The sequence below is a fragment of the Amblyomma mixtum genome, chromosome 1 (assembly GCF_055824585.1).
Source record: "Amblyomma mixtum isolate Tamu chromosome 1, ASM5582458v1, whole genome shotgun sequence".
Lineage (NCBI taxonomy): Eukaryota > Metazoa > Arthropoda > Arachnida > Ixodida > Ixodidae > Amblyomma > Amblyomma mixtum.
In genome coordinates this window covers 67,895,840-67,917,255 of record NC_143012.1, presented here as the reverse complement: position 1 = coordinate 67,917,255, position 21,416 = coordinate 67,895,840, and the positions used below count along the sequence as shown (strand labels likewise).

General features: G+C 47.0%; 1 protein-coding gene across 3 annotated transcripts in view; it reads right to left on the bottom strand.

The window, feature by feature from the left end:
* dop (microtubule-associated serine/threonine (MAST) protein kinase dop) overlaps window positions 1-18,365 on the bottom strand; it is a 384,316-nt gene extending 365,951 nt beyond the window's left edge. For 2 of the 3 annotated variants that reach the window (XM_089551572.1, XM_089551581.1), the window contains exon 1: window positions 17,652-18,364. The gene's annotated coding sequence lies outside the window, so the exon portion shown is untranslated. Of the gene's footprint in view, window positions 1-17,651 lie in introns of all 3 variants that reach the window. The other variant, XM_089551564.1, reaches the window with a different exon arrangement.
* Between the last annotated feature and the right edge of the window lie 3,051 nt (window positions 18,366-21,416).

Genomic DNA, 21,416 nt, shown 5'->3' with positions numbered 1-21,416 from the left:
GCGATCGCTCTCTGAGAGAGTAATGGTTCGTGTCTTAATTATACTCGCACTCTAGAGAGCAGAGCCTTTGTCACTTCTGGTCCTTTCTGGCTTACTTTTGTTGGGTAGGCGAAATTAACCCCTCTGCTACGGTGTGCCCCGCAGTTCTCACCGTTCTGGCGCTTTACAATTATCTATTTACGATTACGTCGTAGTACGTTATGATCAGCGATTAGTGTAGAAACCGTTCTATTTCTGAAACCGGAACTGCATGGGGGAAGAAATTCAATTACGCGCTATTTCCTGGGCGCCGGCGCATTCCGTGCGGTGATCCGCTGGTACTAGTGTTTTGAGTATTGCTCCAAAGAAAGGACAAGCAACAAAAAATTGCCGTCTCTATCCTTATAACGACGGCGGGAGATTTTATTTCCTAAATGAAGTTGAGCAGTATTGATTTCCTAATTGAGGGCGGTCCACGTGCTTCGTTTGGCTTCCTCCGTTCCTAATCTCTTTTCTCGGGCGACTTTGATGCCATTTAAACCGCCCTCCTGGACTGAAAGAAAGACACAAACAGGCCACTGAAAACCAAGCCACACGATGTATATATCCGTCTCACCGCCAACGCGATTCGCTGCGTCGTGGAAAAGTTCAGGCCGTCGTCGAGGCCGAGGCGGTGACGGCGAAGATTAGGAGGGAGCCCGCTTTCCCGGGAAATTCATGTTGCGGTCGCCTCGCATTTTAATCCAACCGCCGAGGGGGGGGGTAGAGATCTCGGCGAATTTCTTTCTCTGACATAATTTTTTCCCTCTCTAGTTTTATTTTTAGGCATTGAATTATGGCGCTGTTCTTCGTGCGTCCTTTTCTTAGTCGTATTTTAACCGCGATGTAGCTGGTTAGCCAAATGGGGACAAACGGGATAAATCGCGCCGAAACCTGAACTCTGGAAATGGCGTGGTGACGTGGGGGGAATGGCGTAATGAGAAACACACACACAAAAGTCAAATGTTATACGCTGGCGGTATCGGGTGTGAGTACTCCAGGAATTACTTCTCGCTCGCAATGGTTGCCACCATTATAATAACGGCTAATGAATTCGGAAGCCAACCCCCTCGCCGAACACTGCGAGCGCGCCGACCACCCAATAGCCTTCGAGGAAGTGAGCGTCTTGGCTGTGGAGCCACACCTGTTCAAGAGACGACATGTGGAGTCATGGCACATCCGGCTCACAAAGGCGACGATGAATAGAACCCCAGGAACGCTCCCCTCTGCATACGTTAGTGGAATCCGCCACGTGCTAACAAAGGGAGAGCGAAGGCAACACCCCGCTGCTGCTGGCACACTTTAGTCACCCCTGAAGAAGGGACCGAGTTGGTCCCGAAACGTTGGGCAAAATGAAAATATTGGTTGGCGTCAGTTTTTTCTCTCAACTATCAAAAAACCCAACCAGACGGACCTCCGTCGAAGATGTTTTCGTTCCAACGCCTGTTGATAGCCAGCCGTTACTCGGAAGGCAAAGTACGGGGGCGCGCTGACATGCACCACCAGTGTTTTCATGCAGATCGAGTGCCCGTGACCGGTACCATGCGGGCAGCTGTTGTTACCATGAACCTGGAGCTCACACCATTCCTGGGAAATTTGCAATATCATAGGCGTTAAGTACAAAAAGGAATTACAGTAACTTTAAACACACTTCAAAGTTTTCTGAACCCGCGGGCTACTGATTCTGTGAATCGTTTTCAGGCTTCATACAGATAGACACACACACGAGGGAAAAAATGCGGGAAATGGCCACTATAAGTACTAGCGCACTGAAAAGCAGAGGTATGTTAGCCTACACTCTAAAAAAAAAGGTAGTTGAGGTTACTACATTTTGGGGTAGCAACAAGCGTCACATATACGACTACCTAGGTAGTGACTGTACGTAGTAACTGCAAGGTAGTAACGTTTACCACCTGTTGTTTAGCTGAAAATGTCTAGTCTTTCTTTCCTTTCAGCCCCTGGAATAAAGAGTAATTCTGTATGCATGTTGCATTTTATTAACATTTATTTATTTTATTTAGGCAAACTGCTCTAGACTGTCGAGAAGCTGTGGTAAGGGCTTGAACACTGCCCACATGTCGCTGACAATGACCGCTCTCTTGATTTATTAAACAGAAAATAGATCGTATGTCCGAAAAAACACCCCAAAAGAGAAAACACTGAACATGGATGCATCTTGTAGTAAAACCAGAAGGAAAAATGAGCACAAGTCACGAACAATAGCTTTGGGTTGGTGAAAAAGTGCAACTAAGAAATCAAACTAAATAATGGAACGCATAGGTGCTGCATATATATTGTACTGAAAACAAAAAAAAAACAGCACTGGAATTTTATCAGATTTGTTGCAATTTAGGGAACCCTTTTCGTCATATAAAAACATCGGGCATTGAGTAGCAATGTCATCAGGAATGCTAGTATACAATCATCCATTTCCAGATAAAGGTAGTAATGGATACTACCAGGGCTATAATGAGGTAGTACAAGTGTAGTAACTGCCAAAAAACGTAGTAACAGCAGAAGTGCCTACCTTGTTACTACTTAATTTTCTTTTGAGGTAGTAACAAGGTCGTAGGGAACATAGTACATAGGTAGTAATAAAAAAAGGTAACAGCAGCCGTTACTACGTTCTCACTACTTTTTTTCCCAAGAGTGTATAGTGCGACCGCCTCCTCAACGAGAACACAAATGCCGGTCGGTCGGCTTAACGGAACTGAGCCCTACACTTGTGTCCCCATTTGGGAAAACAACGCAGAGTCAAAGTCGACATGCTTCAGCCCCCACCAACGCAGAGACGAAGATGGAATGCCGTTATCCCACCGGCTCCCACTTGTAGAGTAACGAACCCTGGTTAGTGTAGCCTTATCTAGCGTAGCACATCCCCCGCCATTCCCCTATGCCCGTAACCGATGGCGTCACCCTACTCTAAATGTCCCTACTGTTAAATCCTTCTAGTACTATCCGCGTCAAACGAAACGCGAACGAGACAATCCTCAACCTCGAATAGCAATATGAGAACACGTTGGTTGAGGGAGGCACGACCACCAGAGGATTTCTTCTTCAAACGGCTCAAAAACAGCTTTTTCAAGACGTTAATGAAACCCATTTGCATTTCCCCTCCAGCATCCAATAATTCTTCAACTTTTTTCTTTGTTCCCCCGTGTTCACGTTTCATTTGACGCTGATGACACCTCGAAGAGAGCAAAGAGAGAGAGAGAAGTGAGGAAGAGATAGACAGAAATACGGAGAGAGGGAAATGCGCCCATCACAACGGTCCATTTGCGGCGCCGCGCTTCCAGGATCGCGGTTGCACATTTTCTGCCGCGGTGGCGCAATGCACAGACTCATCCTGTTCCAGCCTTGGCCGAGAGGCGTTCAACGTTAGAAATTAAAAAAAGAAAAACCATCACGCGCCGCTTGCACCGCGCAGTTTCAACGCATCGTCACCCGACAAGCAGAATCTCTCTCCACCGCCGTCGCCGTGTACAGGTCCGCGAACACCATCTACGTCTACCATATACACCAGACGCCATTGCGAAAGGCTCGAAATATGCGAGAAAAATAAAGAAAATGGACAGAGAGAAACTACCAGCCTGCGTACAGTTGCTGCCGCTTTCAATAACGCTCTCTATACATCCGTGGAACTCAACTTGATAAGACGCATGCAGCGAAATTACTTTTCAGCCCCCCCCCCCCCCCCCTCTCCCCTACACTCCGAGTTTGGTAGCTTTCATCACACGCGTTAAGTGAAGGAAACAGCGCGAAAGACAGGGACGTTTCCTTCAGTTAACTTCACGCACCAACTATAGCCCGCCAAGAAGCCCTATTCCACCACATGCGTTGTTGGCATGCCGGGATCCGCTGCCTAAAATGCTGATAGGCTCGTTTCTCTCCTGCGTTCTCCGCTGTTTTCGGGAAGGAGACTACCTTCCTTTTCCCGTTTTTTTTTTAAGTTACAAAAAAAAAGTAGTAATAATAGAAAGAAGAAAATGACAACCAGGGAGAAACAGCCTCAATCAGCAGTAAAGCATTCCAGACGCCCCAAGTGAAAAAAGAAAAAAAATAGAGAGAGGAGAGAATGAAAGATTCGCCGCTACAAAAGCAAGCACTCAAATAAACTTTAGGGAAGATTCAGCCCCTTCCGAACGAAAAAAATAAAGTTCAGAGGGCAAAACAAAATTTCGAGCCGAAACCCAATTACGTCGCGGAAGGCGAAGCTACGCGACAGGTTTCAAAGGCGGGGACATAATGGAGCGGTCTGCGTGCGGCGAACGAAGTGTTCGTCGATTCGGCCATTGTGCAGAAAGGTTCCCAGTCGCGGCCACTAATTACACGCCGCCAACGCAGCGTGGAAGAACAAGGCTGAAGGTCACATTACGCGTCCGCGTCCACGTAATGTGACACGACATTGGGCGTCACATGCTACGGGGGTCGAGTCCAGTAAAGGGTCGTGTATATGGATAAGAGGGTCATGGTCATGTGCATGAGGCTTATTCGGTCACATGACGGTTTTACGGGGTTTAACGTCCCCAAAGCGACTCAGGCTATGAGGGACGCCGTAGTGAAGGGCTCCGGAAATTTCGACCATTTGGGGTTCTTTAACGTGCCCTGACATCGCACAGTACACGGGCCTCTAGAATTTCGCCTCTATCGAAATGCGACCGCCGCGGCCGGGATCGAACCCGCTACTTTCGGGTCAGCAGCCGAGCACCACAACCACCGAGTCACTGCGGCGGCTCGGTCACATGACATATGACAAGGAACATGACAGTATGGTTTGGTTTATTGGGGTTTAACGTCCCAAAGCAACTCAGGCTATGAGGGACGCCGTAGTGAAGGGCTCCGGAAATTTCGACCATTTGGGGTTCTTTAACGTGCACTGACATCGCACAGTACACGGGCCTCTAGAATTTCGCCTTCATCGAAAATCAGCCGCCGCGGCCGGGATCGAATCCGGAACATGACAGTATGAATGTGACCAATGGTTCACATCATCCATGGACTATACGTGACCGATGACAAAGGGTAGTGTGCCCATCACATCCTATGATAACGTCACTGACGATATTCACGCGCTCGCAGACGCCATTTATGATGAACAGCTCATATGAAAATGAGTACATAGCCCATTAATGCGAATAATTATGACGTCATCCCTCATGACGCAGTGAAGCCCACGCCATTCGTGCGAACAGTCAATTCTCCGCATAAGCCACTCACAATTACCGGGTCACACAATGAGTCACGTGACTCATCAGTGTGGTCAACGATGACGTCACCAGTGGCGGTCACATGATTACGGTGTTATTTGGTGCTTGGTTTTATGGGGTTTAACGTCCCAAAGCGACTGAGGCTATGAGAGACGACGTAGTGAAGGGCTCCGGAAATTTCGACCACCTGGGGTTCTTTAACGTGCACTGACATCGCACAGTACACGGGCCTCTAGAATTTCTCCTCCAAAGAAATTCTAGCCGCCGCGGCCGGGATCGAACCCGCGTCTTTTGGGTCAGCAGCCGAGCACCATAGCCACTGAGCCACCGCGGCGGCGTTATTTGGTGCAAACGATACGATCTCTGCAAAAGAAGCCTTTAACAGATGAAGCAGCGAAAAAGGAGCCCTCATCTTGGAAGCTGACGAAGTTGTGGGTTGCTTTGAAGGAACCACGTTGCGCTATAAAAAATACAGCCACAGGAAAAAGCCAAGGAGACAGACATTGCGCTCTGTCTGTCTCCTTGGCTTTTTCCTGTGGCTGTCTTTTTTATAGCGCAATGTGGTTCCTTCAATGCAATGCACCAACTCGCCCAACAAGAAGTTCTAAAGTTGTGGGTATCCAAAGTAGTGACTAATTCTCACGTCTTCAAGTTCTTACACAGACGTTAGGGCTTTTTTTTTTCTCGGTGGACGTTCCCGAACAACGCGATTTTAAACAGTGTTCCCTTTTACGAGTAATAAGTCAGGGAACGAGCCCACGTTGCGGTCAGCCCAGGGCACAATAATCCAGGCATAGCGAACGCCTGCTCTCCGACTTCATTCTTCCAGGTCGAAGCCCCGCCACAAAACCATCCTCAACACTGCACCGAGATTTGAACGGAATGTGTCCCACGCACGCAGTCCGGCACGCACGCCCCCTTCTATCAAAGACCTCCTTATCTCGGACAGCACAGGCGCCCGGTTCGAGGAGGGGCAAGGATGGAAGCAGAGGGCTATGCCTGCCCTCTCCCTCACCCCCGTAGACACCATTATCCGGTCCGAGCATCGGCCTGTCTATAATCCGCTCCACTCCCTACCCCCGCCTCTGCAAATCCCACCAAAGGATTAGGCCACATCCCTTCCTCCTCGCTTCCTCTCCAGTCTCATTCGCATCTCTCTTTCTCTATCTCTCTCCTTCACCCGAGCGGAAAGGGAGATGACCGGCAGCGATTCCAGGCCGAATACCGCCGGCCAACGGCGCAGATAGGCGCGTACCGCGTGTTTGCATGCACAGCAGGCTGTAGTGGCGGCCGGCCAATGCCTTTATAGAGCGGACAGCCAAAGAGGACGCAAACACCCTGTACTACTTCACACACCGCACTTATTATGAGGAACTCGAGACAAGCGCTTCTGGTTCCCTCCGATCCCATCACGTGGTGCATGGCTTAGAACAGTAAAAAAAAATTGCGAGGACACTTCGGCAACTAAAGTGTTGAGAGGCGAAAGCCGAGGACACTATGCCGTGACCACTTCCGGTGAATGTGACGTCACACCGTTCCCGTGGATATATCGATACCCAAACTATTCATCTTTCGGGGATCTTAAGTGTTAATAACGCTTAATTACACATTTCTCCGTCTAACTTGACACAAATCCGACGTTTTCCCGACCATTCTGTGACAATTTTCACTATGCCGTGACGACTTCCGGTGGATGTGACGTCACACCGTTCCCGTGGCTATATCGACGCAATTTTTACATTTCGACTATAATTAACTAATTATTCAATAGTCATTAAACGTGGCTTCTAGGTTCTTTTTTTTTCCTGCTCTATCTAAAGCAACCATTCGTTTTCTCGTATGTTTGTTAGTTCCCGAGTTAACACGCTGCCAAAGGTGTGACACCCTCTGCTGACGGACGACAGTATGAGCCAATAAAGGCTTCCGCCTTAAAAGCGAACTGACATCATCCGTGACGTAAGAAAGAAAGAGAATGACCGGGTGGCTTAACCAACGTTTTTACGGCACTAGGCTTAACGAACGGCTACGGCGCTTTTTATTTTCCTCCGACGGGATCAAAATTCGTGACTGAAGGGGCTACAGTGGATCAAGACGGGTAAACGGGTAGTCAATGGCAGTGGACGGGCATAAGTCACGAATTTTTGGCCACGAAAAATAAAACTACCTTAGCTACGATTCTCACTTATGCCAGCCCGCGAACCTGTAAACCTCCTACACCAAAAAAAAAATGGCTGAGGCTTAACTTGGTTAAGCCTGGAGAATGCGAAGCATCATCGTGTCGCGTAATTTGGAGGCGCACAACCACAGCGACGGCGCGAGGTGGGCCCCCGCTTCTCCACTGTCGTGACGTCATCGTGTCACGTGGTGTGACGTCATGTATCACGTGATTTGGAGGCGCACAACCACAGCGACGGCGCGAGGTGGGCCCCCGTTTCTCCACTGTCGTGACGTCATCGTGTCACGTGGTGTGACGTCATGTATCACGTGATTCGGAGGCGCACAACCACAGCGACGGCGCGAGGTGGGCCCCCGTTTCTCTGCTGTCGTGACGTCATCGTGTCACGTGGTGTGACGTCATGTATCACGTGATTTGGAGGCGCACAACCACGGTGAAGGGCTGAAGTGGTAGTTAAAGTAGTATGCTTCGCATAAAAACATCTACGGTGGTACAACTGGAAGAAGCGCCAATATGAACACGCGGTCAATGCGGCGGATGAGAAGTTCATGGTCAGCAATGGCCCAGATGGCGTTAGTGTTGGTCTGATTGCGTGATGTTAGAACTGCGCTCGGGACGACGCAAACACTGGGACGAATCTCTCTTCCCCGCTGCATTCGGGCCGTCATTTCCTTCGCTTTCCTATCGACAACGCTTCAGCGCAACTGCACCAACCAGCCCCGCTTAAAGCTTTGTTGACCATAAACCGGTTATCAACCGCCACGTTTTCCGCTCAGTCGGATCTAAAATTTGCATTTACAAAGCGGGGATCCTCGATCATCGGCTATAACGCCATGTACACGAGGTGAGCAAGCGCGGGATACCTAAGCCTCACGGGGATTTCCCCGCCATTCGCGAAGTCAAGCAGGATACGCGCGACGCCATCTATATTCACGAAGTGGCTCTATCTTCCTCACAATCAAGGCTGCATCGAACGGGTCTCAAGGTTTGCGTCACCACCACAACGAGCGTGCAACAGAGCCGCGCGTGACCTGAATCGAAACGACGCCGAATAGTAGGCTGAGAGCCTGTTTGTTTGACTATGCAGACGCAGTATAACAGGCGATGAGCAGCGAATTTGTCAATATTTCTCAAAAGGCGAGTGTATAAACGATGCATAATAGTAATGGTGGCCAGCGAGACGGAAACTGGGATAACGAAGAAGATCGAAACGAGGCTAAGGACAGCACAACGAGCGATGGAAAGGAAAATTAAAAGAACGCCGAAGTAATTAAAGGTAACTGAAGTAGGCATGTACCAATACGTTACCACGACCTCATTCCGAAAACAGTTACTTTCGCTGAAACCGGGTGCCGCATCTATAGAAAGGTCTAAAAACTAAAATATGGGTGCCGCCGCCACCGGCCGTTTTAACAAGAAAATTATGATGACGCCAAGACCGATTTTTGTACACAGATCTCTGAGGCTGCAGCTACACCGGCATTGATCTCAACACGGTTACCACGAAGTTCTTTGCACTCCTGACGGCATTAGTTTGAACAGAATGGCGTGGGAAATGGAGACTAATTTCAAATCCAATTGTGTAAAATTGTACATATATCCCTTGTATAAAAGGGAGTACACTAAACAGCTTACTCCCACATAGGCGCATTCCTGCTTTTACACCCTTTTTACTCCCATATAGTCGTATTTGTGCGTACTTTTTACTCCCATTTAGGCGCATTCGTATTCAGAGTGTACAATGGTTGAAATGAAGATGAGGAAACGGGATTACGCTGAATTGTAACGCACACAGCAGATGGCCTGTAAGGATGGAAGAGTGGACAAGGGAAGGGACGCTCTGTCAAGGGCGGAAGAGGGTCAGGTCAGGAGACGTGGATAGGAACACTGGCGAAGCACAGAGTTAACTAGAGGTGATCTATAGGAGAGGTATACTCACACTCCAGTAGCCCTAAATCGGTTGTCGATAAAGTCGTCCCGCGCACGATTCGCTCGTACAATCCGCTTCTAGGTGTTACTCCTTCCGAAGAACAACTTCCGCCGGACAGCTTGAACAGCCTATACGTTTCTCAGCCGTAGCAGGCTTATATCCGCGTTTTCAGCGGTGCTAACATAACCCTCTGCCCATGGATTAAAGCATGTGATAGGTGGTTGTGCTAACCGCTTTCGATGCCACAGTGGTGCTTGCACGCAAATATACACAAAATTAACGGCTCACCGATTCAACATGCGTTGAAACCTAGTCAATGAGTCATTTTTGTACTTCTACGGACGCTGAACTTAAACAACGTTGCAGAAATGCTGTCTGCAGCGGCCGTCATGGTACCTCGCTGTTTCAGTCAAGTGATCTGAACAGTACGACCTGCATTATAGTACAGAACACAACTTCAAAAAACAGCAGTTGGTATACAGTGGACCGCGGACCGCGATGTCCTGTATTAATCCGCTGAACAGTCACAACAGGAAACGAAATTAGCTTTTTAATTTTTTACATATCAAGCAAGCCAGAGGCATCAAAATTCTTGAGCTTCTAACTTTGTCTGGTGGTTAGCATCTTGTTCGAGCAGCAAAATAGTCCTTCAATGCTTTTAGGACTATGGTAGGAAGAAAGCAAGAAAAGCTTCACAACGGGACTATTTTTTTTGTCGCGGAGGAATTCTGAGTGGCGGTCCTGGATGCGGGAAAACCTTCACTGCAGTGTTAAGTTGTATTCGACCGTATAGGTCCGCAGAGTAACGGCTGACTATCGAGAGGCGTCACCACAACGGCTGTCACCACGGTTAGCAAGGATGTGGATCGAAAATAGGGCAGCCACTTACACTTCGTACAATCAATATTTCAACACTAGAGGCATTTAGCGCAGCGGAGACAAATACGAAGTGTTTCAGGGAAGCCCGGCATTAATTTAAAAAAATGGGACTCATGTGGTAAAGAGCAGCCTTCTGCGGCTTAGTAATACTAGTGCTGGCGGACGTCAAAAAACAGGAGAATCGTGTTATCTAGTAAAGTGATTAACTCAATTTTATTTAACTATTACCGATAGGCGCATGATTGCGAGCACAGACTTGTAACCGACCGTTAGTAACGGTAATATCATTTTTTTTTTTCGAGAACGACTCTTACAGCGGATTCACATTGGCGAGTCGCGGAGGTCGCGCGAAAGGTTTAAATGTATTTGTTATACGCTCCCTCCCCGCTTTCCTAGTGGTTCGGAAACCGCAACTGATTGGCCGAAACCACGCGTGCGCGGTAGAAGGGGCGAGGCCACTGCGCATGCGCGGGAGGCCCCCGGTAAAAACCAGTGTACGCCAACGCCAGTACGTCTCCGCTTTGCTACAGGTTTCTATTAGCCTCTACCTATTGCGAAGCGAAGCACTATTTGTGGCAGCCAAGTGCCGTCATGTGACCTGACCTAAAGAGAGACGTAAGACGGTACTTGAAGGTCAATTGAACGCTGCCCACGTCCACGCCACCCGCCTTCGCAGCGGATGTCGACAAGACACTCGAGCGGCACTCAAAGGACCCGTCCGGCCACACGTGCCACGTCTACAGACAGAGAGGAAGAAAAAAAATAAAACCGCACAAGCGAGCGCCACGTGACGTTGTTGAAGCTTTGCCACGAAGGGTTCGATGAAAACAAAACCGCCTCCACGTGATTGAGGTGGTGCATTCCTTTACTATTTTTTGCCCGCCACACTTTCCGCAGCGAGGCACGCGCGGTAGTGGACGAAAAGACTTGACGCAAATGTAAATATTGAACGGGATGCAAATGGTGCCTCAAACATTTGCATGCAGCACCATGAAAGAGTTGCCGTAGTGGAGGGCTCCGGAATAATTTCGACCACGTGGGGCATGGCACAGCACACGGGCCGCGGCGGCAGCGTTTCGATGGAAGCGAAACGCAAAAGGCGTCCGTGTGCTGTACGATATGATCCCTAGGTCGTCGGAAATTATGCCTGTGCCCTCCCGTGCGGCAACTCTTTTGTTGCGAAAGTAACACTACGCTAGTCTCCGAGCCATTTCGTTTAGCTGAGGAAAGGCCATACTGCACATGCGCGAGAAGCAGTGAAGTCGCACAGCTGGCGCGCCGTCGCTGCGCGGGTGACTCAGAGGTGCCGCCGCCGCGTTCGCCAGTTGCGCATGCACAGTAGCGGCGCATAACTAGCGTGCCGGGGCCGCCGCCGCTGCCGCGCGCTCTCCATCGCCTCTCTCTCTCTCCTCGTTACTTTCGCAATCCTCCAGGTTTGACCAGAGCTAAACCACTGCCAATTTTTCTTCCTTCACTCCCATCTTCTTTCCTTGTTGAGGTGCCCACCCAGAAGTGAGATGGTTACTGCATCATTTCCTTTTCTTAAAAACCACTAATTTGTTGTTTGTTTCTTTTTGCACCATCATGCGGCGATTAACCCCCCTGAAAGCGATCGCACCCTGTCCCTTCTACAAGCTTGTAAACACTGTTCAATGCTGTATCCCATCATTGGGTTCAACAGTTTCCAAAAATCACCCTGACTTTAAATTGAGTGCAGCAAAAGTAACCACAAAAAACTCCACGGGGCTGTGGGCACCAGTCTTCAGTTGCTGCAGGAAATGGCGAACGCGGTCCCATCCGCAGTTAGCCGGAGGCGAAATGAAAAAATGCCCGTGTGATGTACAATGTCAGTGCAAGAATCCCATGTGGCCAAAAAACAGGTTCCATGGGGCACATCGGTTCCCCAGCAATGGCGGCTGCTGCGGCGGCATTGGAAGCCATCTTAGGTTGTCGTGCTACCGTCGACAACAAAAAAACCAGCAACTGCCCTGAGTTTTGAGCGCTCACTCTTCGCGGTGTTCACACAACTAGCCCACCAAGCACATCTCATTAAGCTATCCATGTCTGTTGACCACGGTTCTGACCAATTACCCAACGAGCTAACACAGTGACTGTGACCACCCACTATGTGCACATCAGAGCAGGTGGTGATAAGTACATCAGGTAAGCATGCATGCTTTCCCCTTGGTCCTGGCCCACCAACACGATGGCCGTTTGACAGGCTATCCATGGAGAATGCTATCCCTTCACGTCTCAAGCCATGTAGCACATGGCGACGATGTTGCAAAGAACAATGTGTAGGACTTTCTCTGGTGTTAACAACATTGGCTTCGCCGTAGCTGCCTTAGCATGTTGTAAGCCAAAATTTCACCTGCTTGCTAGAGATAAAGTAGTCCAGACTAGGTGGGTAGCACACGCTAACAGAATGTGCCCTGTGTGATCACGTGACCAAGGTGCACCTGCCCATGTGGATCTTGGAGCAGGCAACTTCCTAAAAATAAGGGAAGAGGAAAAGGAGTATTTTGCTATGACTGTCACTTCACATCTGTAGATGGCACAAAGTGTGGGAGTTTTATCGCAAACGACCACCTTATACTGCGCTAAGCTGTGGTTTTACTTGGATTTCATTGACGTCTTCATGGCTACTAAAGATTCTACCAAGTTTCCTTGGTTTCAGTAAATGACACTGGACTTCACACGCAATTATCGCTACAAAAAATGTTCCACGCTGCAAATACTTCCAAACTTTGCACCCTCATATGGTGGAAAAGAGGGAGGGTAATAATTGTACTTCCCCTTCCCCCTTCCTAAAGGGCACCTGCTCCTAGAACCAGTGAAATAGCCAAGTGCAACTAAGGTCCAGGTAGCACACTGCAATAGCAAGAGGATATTTTGTCGCAGGGATTCACATCACTTGACATTTTTTGAAAAAAGAAAAAAAACACCATGGTAGCTAAATGGCTATGTGGTTTTGGCTGTGGGGGCTGCATTTTGATGGAGGTTAAACGCAAAAATGCCCATTTACTGATTCCAATACACTTTAAAGAACATCCGAACCTTGAAATTACTTTGGAACTCTCTACTACAGCATGCCTCTCAGCCCACACTGCAGCTTGGGCATGTGAAAGTTCATTAATCATTAAAGAATGATAATGACTGTCTACTAGCAATGTCCAGCCGAGTGGATTTAATGCAAACTTGACTACTCAAGAAAACGTTAGACAGCAGAACTTCAACGACAAATCAAAGGCACATATTTCTCAAAAGTATAAGAAGAACAGAGAAAAGCATCAATAAAAATGAGTATGCCAGACACAAACTGCGAAGAAAATGTAGAGAAAGAACTACCCCAAGACAAACCATTTCAGTGCTTGCTTAACTAAATGGCCAACTCCTAAGCATTGCTGAAAAATGCATCTCCAATTCTTTTTGCAGCACTCTGTGCCTTTCTGATCACCCCAAACAGACATCCTGACGTGCTGGCAAGCTTCATTCTCCTGGGAAGAATTAGAGCCATGACTAAGAGACCCCTCTCCTGTATGTCTTTCCATCTCACTCGTAAACAATACCACCCACTGGTGCATGCACCTTTCCAAGTGTTTTCTCCTTGACCTTGCGTACAACATACAGAAAAGGCAAGCCTTGCCAGATATTATTCAACTCAACTCCACCTCCAAAAGCCATCAATCCCTTATACAAATTTCAGTTATAATAGTTTCTATTGCTTTTATTACTTCATTACAGCCCTTTTGCAAAAATTCAATATAATCCGCACCGGCTTTTCATTGCAATTCATGTTACATTCACAATGGTGCCTTTTAAGGCATTTTCTGTGTATGTCTAGCAGAGTCAAGTACCCCCGGAAAGGTCCTTTCAGTTGCTCAATGCCCCTAGTTGCAAAAACACAGCTATGACATCGCTCTTTAATGATGTTACTTTCTCTCTCTCTCCCTCTCCATGACACACAAAACACTTTCGACTTCTTTCCTCTCACAGTGAAAACTCTCCTGCACATTCCAATGCACAGTCAAATTTTTTCAGTTTGCCTCTTTCCAGCCTATTTTTGAACTGCAATACTGTTCTTCACAAAAGCAATTAAAGTATTCTATCAATGTTTTTGCTGTACTGACACTGCGAATTCCAAATCTTCCCAATTAGTCTCTGCTTGCACAACATATAATAGGCAATGGTCTCACTAAATAGCAGTCATCGTCTTGCTGTACTGACACTGCTAATTCCTAATCTTCACAATTAGTCTCTGCTTGCACAACATATAATAGGCAATGGTCTCACTAAATAGCAGTCATCATCATCATCACCATCATCCTGACTGCACCCACCGCAGGGCAAACACCTCTCCCATGTCTCTCCATGGCAGTAAAACCACGCAAATAAACATAAACAAATTAGTAAGAAATATTGACAAGCTGGCAAACTAGCAACCAAATAAGACTAAAATGCTAGCACATATGCTCATATTTTGTGGTAGCTATCATGCGCTAGCAATGGCTTATAGCTTGTGGAACCGAAAAACAAAGAAGAGTATAAAGCCGTCCCAGTCAAAAAAAAAACAACTGGAACCAACTGGGTTTCCAACTGGTTTCACTGGGACTGAACTGATTCCAAACAGAACGGTGTTCCAATGGCTCCCAACTGGACCAATTGAGTTTGCAACTGGTTCCAATTGGAATTGTTGCTCAATTAGACAGTCCAAATAGAGTGCCAGTTGTACGTAGCATTAATCTAATTGGTAGCTCACATTTCAATTGGATACTCAATTGGATCAGTCTTCGCCAAGTGATCTTATCAACTACGTCCAAATGGTTTTACCAACTGTACCCATTATATTCATATGAACACCTGCATATTTGACAAATGGGGCAAAACTAATTAAGTTATAATGAACTATCCTCAGCTTAATCAGCTGAATTGTATACATCATTTGTGCTATCTCTGCAGTCAAAAATGAATTAATCAACTGCATTTAAGTAGTAAGCACCACTAGCCCCATTATGAGAGTCCCACATATGGGATAGCAAGAGAAAAAGTCTACATATGGATATGTGTTGGATTTCCAAAAAAGCATGTACAGTTGACATAATTTCGATTCCTTTATAAAAACTTCATACAATGTAGAACGTCTCCCAGCATGCAGTCCTTTTCCTTCTGCACCTTGTGTACTGTTGCACATTATGTACTTCACACAGCTTAATTGGGGTGTATATTTTGTGAAACTTTCCTCGATGCAATAACTGCCTGGATGGAACCTAACTTGGGGCTGCTGGTTACAATCCAGTCGGCCCAAATGGTCCGACTGGTCCAATTGTGCAGTAATTTATGACTGGAAATCGCGACTGGTAGCAATTGGAAATTTCCCAATTGGAGTTAATTGGTTTTTTTCTTACTGGGACGCTATAATCAAATAAAGCTTTTGCCATGAATATTACCTTTCGGCTTACTAGTTTCATTGCTTCTACACTGTGATAAACAAGCTGTATGCGCCATGTACACAATTTGAATGTCCATGCATGTGGTAAATATGAATTGCCACATGTTCTACTTACTACTGTAGATTGGTCAGATGTTTAGGGGAATCCCCCAAGGTGGAGTAGATTTGTAATAAGGTAGTAATTACTCATTGACATCCACCCGAGCGCAGCTATATGGCTACAAAGGAAAGCTATACAGCTTTCCTTTGTAGCCATATAGTTGCGCTCGGGTGGATGTCAATGAGTAATTACTGCCTTATTACTGTAGATTGCAATATCAGATTAAACAGTGGTAGCTTTATAAGCCATGAAATAATGCTGTGTGCAGAAAAAGTTCCAGAGATGTCCCTATGGAAATGTATTCAGTGCCTTGGCAGCAAAACGAGTGAATATGTTTTTTGCAAAAGAGCCTTCGTGGCTTCTCAAGAGGCACTCAGGTACGAGATATATTTAGCAACTTGTACAAGTGCTGCTGTCAGACGATTCGCAGCACTACAATCAAGTGCTAGCTGTCACATACACCCCAGAAAAACAGCGGCTGCATAATCTGCGAGGCTGATGTGAGCAAAGACGACCCGGCGCTTCACCTCGCAGCTCACCTTGAGATAACCTGACAAGTGGGTTGACAACAAGCAGCCCATCCTAGCGACATTTGCACACAGTGCATACTAAGAACAATGCAGTGGGAGGCGGCTATAGTTAATACACAGGGCCATGCCCATGCAATGGCCCATGCAATGGCCACCTGCAGCTGAGTTACATACAGCAACTGCAGCCTAATTCTGTAACACTTTAATGCAACGTTTACTACACCAGCTTGTTTTTTTTCGTGCTTTGAGCATCAAACCACAAAAAGCACTGTATCGCTAACGGAATGGTGTACTCAGTTCACAAACCGACCTCGATGCCTGTTATGCAACAAATCCAAAAAGTGAAAGTTGTCGAAATGACACCTGACGTCAAGCAGGTGAGGAACGCAGTGCCTTGGGGGGTCGTACACCTGTAGCTCAGCCTTGAAGCACACACACCATTGTGCAATAATTCATTAGCACTGAAATGCCGCTCGCAAACGACTATAATTGGCTTTCACCCCACGTGTCACACAGTCTGCCGCCTGCAACGCTTGACCAGCTAAGCAGACGACGGTGCATACGCATCTGCATCGGAGTACAAAGCCCGTTTGCAGACGACATCGCCCTGTCGATCGTCTGCATGGTTCGTAGCACTCTTAATCACAGCATGCAACGCTCGAGTGCATCACGTACTACACGTCCGCATAGACCCGGAATATGCTGCGTAGCGCTCGAGCTCTGATCATATGCGATGAAAAGAAATAACTTACGACAGCGTGCGTTGTATCGCGACGCGATGAATGGTTCGTGCATAGCTTCGGTCTAGGCGCCAGTAGCGCAATGACAGGAAGGAGTTCGCGCAACCTCCGGGCCCGAAATGTGTTGCGTGAAGGTCTTCTGCACGTTTTAAAGACTTACCCAACCACGCAACGAGAAGACGGGCGGACGGACGAGCGAGCGGGCGGGCGGGCGGACGGATGGACTTAATTGACGCTGAGTGGGAACTAATGTGCTGTGAAGCACATGCAGCGAATACAGGTCCGCAGCGACTGTACAATTCCGCGCTGGACAAACGTAGTTATCTATGCGAGAACAGTGCCTCCGTACGGAAAACCTGGCTTCGCCACCTCTGATACGGCCAGCACAGTTTCCTTCTTTATTTTCTCGCGCAAAGCAAAAGGAAAGCACATTATCACCGCGAGCCTCGCACGCAAAGGATCTACTGCGACAATTGCACCCCGCGGCAAACTCGAAAAGAGGGAGACGCGCGTGACACGTTCAATTTATGCAGCTTTCAGATATGCGTTTTAGCAATAACGCGAGCTGCGCTGAAATGAATGTACAGGTGGGAGGGAAAAAAATGAAAAGACGAAAACTTACCTGACTTCGAGAGGCGGCGCGCAAACTTGTTCACGACGAAGGCCATCGTCGAAGCAAGTCGGTCGAGCCGTCGTCGCTTAAGAAAAAAAAAAATTGCGAGCGGAACACTACTGACACAAAAGCACTAAAAAAGAAGCGAGGAAGCACGAAGGAAACAAAATATCCTGCGACCGCTGATTCTGCGCCCGCACCAAGTTTTGTTTCTTTCCAATGCCGCTTCCGCTGATGCCCAACGTTGCGCTAAGGCTAGTTCCTTTTCGACGACGGCGCTAAAAACACATCAACGAGCACACTCGCTGTTTATGGCACACACTGCAGCACGTCGACTTCGACGGTCGGCTGTACACCACGCCGTTTAGAAATGTGAAGCACGTTGGTGTGACCGCACAAAAAACGCACGGACCGGCCGGAAACATGTTTACCCGACCACTATAAGCGCTCCCACGCCTTGCGTTGGCGAGTTTCTTCCAGCACCACGATCCAGGTGCAGACGACGATCGCGGACCGAAGCGTACTACAATAGCAGACGATGCTCCTCTCGTCGCCGCCGCAGTTCGCACGCAAACAATGGGGGGACGCACGCACGAGATTAGCAAAAACTTGGCAGGCGCACGCGACTCAGCTGCGCGACGGACGAACGAGAAACAACAGCCCGCGGCGGCACAGCGGAGCAGCCTCCTGTTGGATCACAGCCATGATTCACAAGCTTCATAATAATCACGCAGAACCCCACCACCACGCGTTGCATGGTGGGATACGCAGCGCCCCCACCAGTCTCCCCTCCAATGCGTCTCGCTTTCTCGCTACAATCTTTGCTCTCACTCTCGCACAGCCACTCGATCCCTGATACTAATAGTGGTAAAACTCTCAATTGGACTATGTGTCAAAATATTTTCCTCCAATCAGGTCAAAATTTGGAAATTAATCAGTTGTCGCGCTACCTGCGGGCTTCATATAAACTGCTCAAATTTGTATTGTTCGTAACATCAATTCAACTACAGGTTTTATAGCTTGTTTATTTAACTCATAGGTGGCGCCGCAATCTGCTAGATTCCGCTTGATCTAACTTTAGAAATTGGCTGCAGGTTTGGTTCGGAGTACGCTGTATTTCGGAGTATTGCAGCTGCTAGAGTTCGAAACCCTGGCTGCATTTAAAGGCCTTGTTTCAAAAAAATGGAACTCCAGTAAGGGAGAGAAATAAGAAAATGGGTAGGTCGCGCGCATGCGGCATTCACATAAGCAGCGAAATCCTCCGTTAGTTTCCTGAAATGAATAGCTGAAACGAATACTGCAGTTTCTTTCATTACTAGCCAGCAAATGGACGTAGGAGTAGAAATCCCCTGTGCAACATTTTAAGACGCATAGAGAGGGTCACGGTGCTTTTCTGACATGCTTCAGTTTCGGTTTCGTTTCTTCACTCGTTTTTGCTCTGGAGGCAGGCTGATTTTAGCGCTGTAGTAAATTAAAACAATGACGCAGCAGCCATATCAGATTTTTTTCCTGCCTCGCGTGGCCTATACTGACATTTGACGTCGTTGGCAGATTTAAATTTATTTAGCAGTCGTAGGCAAATTTATAAGGACAACACGTACGGGGTATACACAAATGAAATTTTTGTGTGTCCATTTTTTTGCCTTGAAACAGGTCTACGGGCTCATGTAAATGAGTTTAAAAACTGGAGGGGACACCAAAGCTTCCCCTTAAGGGTATGTACGATACCATGATGGGTTAATTCCATGGAGGAAGGAAAAAAATTTTCCTTCCTCCAAAGTTAATTCTCTTATATGCAGAATTGTTCGTTCTCTACTTTACATTCATAGATCCTTGAGAACTTTTGGCCAAAAATAATGCAAAAATAAATGCTGTTTGATAATTAGGAATGCCCTAACATTCAGTATCGTGTCTATAAATTGCAACAAACGAGCAGGAAAGCATGTAAATGCAAAGTTCGCCCAAAATAAAAGATAGCTTGCACTCCTACAGAAACTAATATTTTGTGCTTAACAGGCGCACTTTTAAAAAGAAATATTTTTTAAAAAATTACTGTTGCTCAAAACACTTTTAGAGGTTTTTCAATGACATTTCGAGAAAGAGAAACCTTTTATTGGCGTCGTTTGGTGTTGTGTTTTCGCTACTATGGGTTTTGGAGACTACGTCGCGTCAAAGACGTCAAAGTCGTCTGCGCGCGAGGCGCGCGATTTGACGGCTTTTCTCGGAAGCAGCATTCGTACTATTACCTAGAGAGAAAGCTGGCGCCCCGCCTATCTGGAGCTTAAGACCACTTCAGCCAGCATGGTCGCTCTAAGCATCAGCCCTGTTGCGCTACCGCTAACGACTGCAGGACAATTTTGGCCAAAAAATAATGCATAAACGCTGTTCGATAATTAAGGATGCTCTAACATTCAATATCATGTCTATAAATTGCAACAAACGAGCAGAAAAGCATGTAAATGCAAAGTTTGCCCATAATAAGTGATGGCTTATTGGCCAAATATTGCACACCACAGAAATTAATATTTCGTGTTTAACAGGCGCACTTTTTTAAAAAAAAAATATGTTGTTTAAAAAAAACAAGTTGTTGTTTATACACTTTAAAAGGTTCCAATGGCATTTTGAAAAAGAGAAACCTTGTTTTGGCGTCGTGTGTTGCATTTTCGCTACTATGGCTTCTGCACACTACGTTCGCGCCAAAGTCGTCTGCGCGCGGGGCGCAAATATATTAACTCTATGTCAATAGCTTACCATAACATACAGGGAAAGCTGGCACCCTGTTTATGGGAGTTTGCGTAGAGCCCCCTCAAGACCACTTCAGCCACCATGGACGCTCAAAGCATCATGGGCCGGTGAGCTACTTGGTGCGGAACAGTCGTAATTTTTTTTTTTAACACGGATTGTCACTACTAAGTTGTTTCATTCTGAAAACCAATGAGCTCTATTATCCATAGAGTTCTATTATCCGAAAACGCTGTTCGTGTGTGTGCAGACCACGGTGCAGACGACTTTGGCACGATCGCAGTGTGCAAAAGCCATAGTACCCTATTGAAAAAACTCTGCGTGAGTTTGCACGAGAACAGTGATTTTTGTACGATCACGTTCATTTTGCACACGAATGCGCAGAAATTGTGCATTACCTGTACGCATTCTGTGCGTCCTGTGTGTACATGATCGCGTACTGTGAGCTGAAAGACGTACACGCACACTCTTTGTGTGTAAAAAATCGTGGACTCTCGTGGACAACTCTCTGTGCGTGGACATCTGCGTGCTGAGAGGGGGCTTGCCGAAGCTGTGCGTGCTTATGTGCACACTGAGCAAGCTCAGTGAGGCTGCGTGTGGCCATGTGTGCGTTTGCTTGCTTAGTAGCAACTTGTCGAGACTGTAAAGGCCCATTTAGGGTGAAAGCAAACAAAGTTCGAGCATTCAGTTAATGATTACTTCTCAATAATGAGCAATAAGCTCACGTTTTGCTGTTTTATAATTTTCGTCTTGGCGTAAGTACCCATTAATCATTTTCAACTTCAGCAAACAAATAACCAAAAAATTATCTTTTAGTGCAAAATGGTTCCCTTCGAAACTGCAGGGACCTGTACATGACAACATGCACACTGAGCAAGAACTTGTCAACATTGCAAGTTCATTATAAAATAATGTAAAAAACAAGCTTCTAACGACTCTTACAGCATCCTTCAGTTCTTCCTTTAACCAATTCTGAAAGTTACAGATATCTTATAGATGCATGATGAAAGCCATCCAGAGCATTTATGTTGT